Genomic DNA, 6,000 nt, shown 5'->3' with positions numbered 1-6,000 from the left:
GGGACTTGAACGCCTGTGTATGCTACTACTACTTTTCAACTCCAGGGGACTTAAACCCCTGGGTACACTACTACTACTTTTCAACTCCAGTGGACTCCAACACTTGGGTATACTAATACTACTTTTCAACTCCAGGGGCTCAAATTCGTAGGTATCTTACTACTACTTTTCAACTCCAGGGGACCCGAACCCCGGGTTACACTACTACTACTTTTTAACTCCAGGGGACTCAAACAGTTCTGTCGAAGGGTCATGAGGACTCGAAACGTCAACTCTTTTCTTCTCCGCCGATGCTGCCAGACCTGCTGAGTTTTTCCAGGTAATTCTGTTTTTGTTTTGGATTTCCAGCATCCGCAGTTTTTTTGTTTTTATGTTTTGACTCAAACCCCTGGGTATACAAATACTAGTTTTCAACTCCAGGGTTCTCAAACTCCTAGGTATACTACTACTACTTTTCAACTCCAGGGGACTCCAGCCCTTGGGGACACTAATACTACTTCTTAACTCCAGGGGACTCGAACCCCTGGGTACACTACTACTGCTTTTCAACTCCAGGGGACTCGAACTCCTGGGTATACTACTACTACTTTTCAACTCCAGGGGACTCGAACCCCTGGGTACACTACTACTCCTTTTCAACTCCAGGGGACTCCAACCCCTGGGTATACTACTTCTGCTTTTCAACTCCAGGGGACTCGAACTTCTGGGTATACTACTACTACTTTTCAACTCCAGGGTACTCGAACCCCTGGTTACACTTCTACTACTTTTGAACTCCAGGGGACTCGACCCCCTGGGTATACTACAACAGCTTTTCAACTCCGAGGACTCGAACCCCTGGGTACACTCCTACTACTTTTCAACTCCAGGGGACTCGAACCCCTGGGTACACTACTAATAATTTTCACCCCCAGGGGACTCGAACCCCTGGGTACACTAACACTAATTTTCAACTCCAGGGGACTCAAACCCCTGGGTATACTAATACTACTTTTCTACTACTTTTCAACTCCAGGGGACTTGAACCCCTGGGTATACTACTACTACTTTTCAACTCCAGGGACCCGAACCCTGGGTATACTAATATTACATTTCAACTCCAGGGGACTCGAACCCCTGCGTATACTACTACTACTTTTCAACTCCAGGCACTCGAACGCATGGATATACTACGACTACTTTTCAACTCCAGGGGACTCGAACCCCTTAGTACACTACTACTACTTTTCAACTCCAGGGGACTCGAACCCCTTAGTACACTACTACTACTTTTCAACTCCAGGGGACTCGAACCCCTGCGTATACTACTACTACTTTTCAACTCCGGGCACTCGAACGCATGGATATACTACTACTACTATTCAACTCCAGGGGACTCGAACCCCTGGGTACACTACAACTACTTTTCAACTCCAGGGACCCGAACCCTGGGTATACTAATATTACATTTCAACTCCAGGGGACTTGAACCGCTGCGTATACTACTACTACTTTTCAACTCCGCGCACTCGAACGCATGGATATACTACTATTACTTTTCAACTCCAGGGGACTCGAACCCCTGCGTATACTACTACTACTTTTCAACCCCGCGCACTCAAACGCATGGATATACTACTACTACTTTTCAACTCCAGGGACCCGAACCCTGGGTATACTAATATTACATTTCAACTCCAGGGGACTCGAACCCCTGCGTATACTACTACTACTTTTCAACTCCGCGCACTCGAACGCATGGATATACTACTACTACTTTTCAACTCCAGGGGACTCGAACCCCTGCGTATACTACTACTACTTTTCAACTCTGCGCACTCGAATGCATGGGTATACTGCTATTGCTTTTCAACTCCGGGGACTCAAACCCCTGGGTATACTAATACTGTTTTTCAAATCCAGGGGCTCGAACCCCTGCGTACACTACTACTACTTTTCAACTCCGGGGACTCGAACCCCTGGGTACACAAATACTATTTTTCAACTCCGGGGACTCGAACCCCTGGGGATACTAACACTAGTTTTCTACTCCAGGGTACTCAAACCCCTGGGGACATTACTACTACTTTTCAGCTCCGGGGACTCGAACCCTGTGTACACTAAATTACTGGCCAGACTAATCTCCTAAGTACTTAAATAGATGACTTATCCTGAGAGTCAGCCACAGGCAGGTGAAGGCCGATCGCAGGTCAATGAACCCCAGAAGCCTAAATGGGTCTGCCGCGGACTGACGAATCCTTGAACTGCGAGGTCCGTGACTCAACCCTTGGGGTTAGTCATCTCGATGGAACCTCCAGAAACTGTCTGAGATTAATCACACCAAGGCATCATTTTGTATGTAGGAACCCCATTTATTACTTGTGCACAATGGAGAACAATACAGTGAGAGTTATTGTACCGTCTCAAAGCAGAATACACAAACACTTGCTTGAAAGCATTTTACAGCCAATTAGTAAATTTGGCATAATTCAAACCGCTTGTTTGCATAAGTTTACTGACCAATCCATGTTCCAGTAAATTTCCATTCCCATCACAACATACATTGTGGTTATGCAAATGCTTATCACAACTTTAATTACATTTGCCCTGAGAAAGAACAACATGGAATGTCTCGGGGCTCATCCTACAACAGTGGTCAGACAAGATGGTATTGTTCTTCAAGTCTGCAGTATTTTTCTCTTAGGCCTAGGCATTTAATTCAATTTCTCCATTAACCCTTTTAGTATTAAGTGGGTTCACTATATTGTCTAGGCCACCACACGGTCACCCTTTTACAGGGTCACAATCTTTGCATGACGCTTGTTCTGGGCCACTGGCCCTCCCTCTAAGAGAGACAGAGAAATTCATGCAGATATTGCAGGATGTCCGGTTTCCCATGCTTGGTGACTTCAGGCAGTATAATTTCAGCACCTGGAGCTTTGCCCATGGCAAGTGAGTCAATAACTTTGCTAAACTCCTCCACACTATCCTGCTCTGCCATGACAGGCAGACTTTCTATGGTGTCCAGAGCTTCTTTGGTGACAGCGTTCTCCCTTCAATACAACTCAAGATAGTATTTCACCCTACTCACCAAATGTTTATTGAAGTTGGTGATAACCTACCCTGCCTTTGTTTTCAATGGAACTGCTTTTTTTGCTGTTGGATCTGCTGCCTTTTGAATTCCTTCATACATGTCCCTGACATTCCCTGCATTGAAGGACATCTGGATATAGAGTCATAACCTGTGGTCATTGGTGCACCGCCTCACAGTGTTTTGGACGTTGAGTGCATTCAGTGTTTTTTTGTTCGGGTCTCTCTTTTAATTAATGAGACTGGACCACTTGGTTTCAATGATGTTAGCCTTAAACTAATCAGCATTTTACAATTTTTGTTTCCCATAGGTTGAGAGTATGATATTGTAGATGGTATCTCTGAGTATGTTCCATTTCACTTCCTCACTCTGTATGAGAATGCCGGCGAGCACCTGTTCAATCGAGTCATGGAACTGTTAGTTTTTATCTGGCTAGGCAGTATGGCTGACCTCGATACAAGGACTGCATTTCTGCTTTGAAAGAAAAGGCTTCAAGTGTTGCATCCTCACCCTAGTGCACACCAGGGAGTGATCTGTATCACAGTCAGTGTTGTGGTAGCTGTGTGAGTTGTGATTGCTGTTTAGAGAGTCACGTCTGGATCAGATCCGGTTGGTGCCAATGCCCTTATCTTGGATGTCTCCAGGACACCTTGTGGTTTGGTTTGTTCTGAAAGAAGGTGTTAGTTACACAAAGATTGTGGTAACAGGTAAAGCTCAAGTAGTCTCTGTCCATTCTTATTTATCTTTCCTAAGCAATGATGTCCAAAGCAGGAGGGTCATGCCTCATGTTCCACATCCACACTTGCATTGAAATCCCCCTTTAGGTAAAGATGTTCTGACATAGGGATTCGGTTGATAGCAACATCAATCTCCTCATAGAACTAGTCTTTCACCTCTGTAGTGGAGTACAGTGTTGGAGCATAGATACTCATGAGGTTAATTGGCCCTGTTTGAGTTGAGGAGGATGTAGACAACATGTTCTGAACCATTTGCTGGGGGGATGGGAGCTCTATCATGGAGACTAGTGAGTTCCCTACAGTGAAGGCTACACATTGCTCAGGTATTTCCTCTGAACTTTTTCGCCTGCCAGATAAATGCGTAATGTTTATCTTTCAGTGATCGGCTCTGGCGAGCTAATGTTCAGCCTATCAAATTCAATGTCGATCATAGCTGTCTTGTTTGCTCTATCGACGGTTGGAAGTCTTCTCTCAGTCCCATGCATATGGTCCTGATCTTCCAACTTGCCAATTGAAGAGTTGACATCTTCTTTCTTTTTGTTTGATTTGTTTGTGTGCCTGATGCAATGGATTTCAAACATTTGTTGAGCAGAGACTCTAAACTCCAAGCATCCATTGAAGCAGGTGGTCTGTGGTGGGTGAGTATCGTCCTCATTGGCAGCTGCCTGACTTGAGGAGGGCAGTGGTTGACCAATGGGACATGATGGTCCCTCCCACCATCAGAGACAGCCCGTAGCACCCAAAGTAATGCAAAGCAATACGTTTGCCACTGTTTTGACTGCAGGAGTTGTGGCAAAGATTACATATTTAGATATCAGCCTGCTATTGGTCTCCACTCCAGATTTTTTGTCGGGGTATACTCCCTTAGCCTTCAACCCACCCGAAGTATCCACAAGGCAGTGGAGCTATTTGTCCATTGCAAGTAGTTGGGCTCATCATTTCCAGGGCGTGTCCACATACAGGTGGAACTGCACACTGCATATCTAGGGGCCAAGCCTCCTCTGAGTTTTGCTAAAGCTTAAGCCTGGGGCTGTAAGGGATCCAGCCTCTGTGTGTCACCACAGGGAGGCACAACTGAGGACTGGCCAAAGGAGATGCTCTGTACTTACACATCTGGTTCTCTTTCTCACATTGTTGGTAGCCAGCGATGTAGGGTGAAATGAGAATCAAACTACCGCACAAAAGCAGAAAGCATGCTAACTCTTAAACATCAATCTGTTGGACACACATGCCACAAATTACTACCGTAGTTAAAGCAGCAATCAATTCACAACTTTCTCTTGTGTAGTACTAGAAATAGCAAGCAAACAACACACCTACTTAACTAGGAGCTACTAAAATTACTATCAAGGTTAACATGCAACTACTATAAACTCACAAAATACTACTGTGATTAAAGCAGCAATCAATCCACAATTTACGGACTAAGATTGATTTCTAGCAAAACTAATACTATGCAAGTTAATGATTAAATCAAAGTGTTGTATATGCCTTTAAGCGATAGCAGCATGCCATTGCAGTAGAAAGGAGTTCAGCAGAGCAAGGATTAACGTGAGACTGGAGAACAGTAGCACACATGGTATGACATAGAGAGTCACATGATAGTAGACTTTGGAGTAGAGTATGGAAGGAGCCAGCATGGAGACAACACCCATGCATGGCAGTACTTGGGATCTGTACGTAGTTCTGGGTTAACAATAAATGGATTATGTTTAAAAATACAAGTCTCCAGACATCTTAGTGGGGCACCAAATGAACTGTTATAACATGGTGGCAGCTAAATGAATGAATCCAGAGCCTCAAACTAGATGGAGCAGCACCCCAGAATCCCAAAGTATGAAAAACTAAAGAAACCAAAGGCTGACCTGAGAGAAGTGTGTCAAAATTGAAGGTACCATTGGAGGTTGCCTAAAAAAGAAAAATTGAAGACACAGTTGGGGGATTGTCCAAATAGACAGCTCAGTTTCAGACATAGAGGTTGAAGGACTCCACCAGGGCATGTCCATTGCCGAAATTGATCAAAGAAGGCAGAGTCAAGGAATCTGGCCTGATGGTATAAATGCTGAGCAAGTTTCAAAAAGAAAGGAAGAAAAGGTGAAACAAGAAGAATCCATTGTGCAAATGAAAAGCCAAACCTGAGTGAAGACAGAGTCCAAGAGACGTAGCCAAATCACAAGAAGGGTGATCAAAATA

The sequence above is a fragment of the Carcharodon carcharias genome, chromosome 3, assembly GCF_017639515.1.
Source record: "Carcharodon carcharias isolate sCarCar2 chromosome 3, sCarCar2.pri, whole genome shotgun sequence".
Taxonomy (NCBI): domain Eukaryota; kingdom Metazoa; phylum Chordata; class Chondrichthyes; order Lamniformes; family Lamnidae; genus Carcharodon; species Carcharodon carcharias.
Note: the sequence above shows the minus strand (reverse complement) of the source record.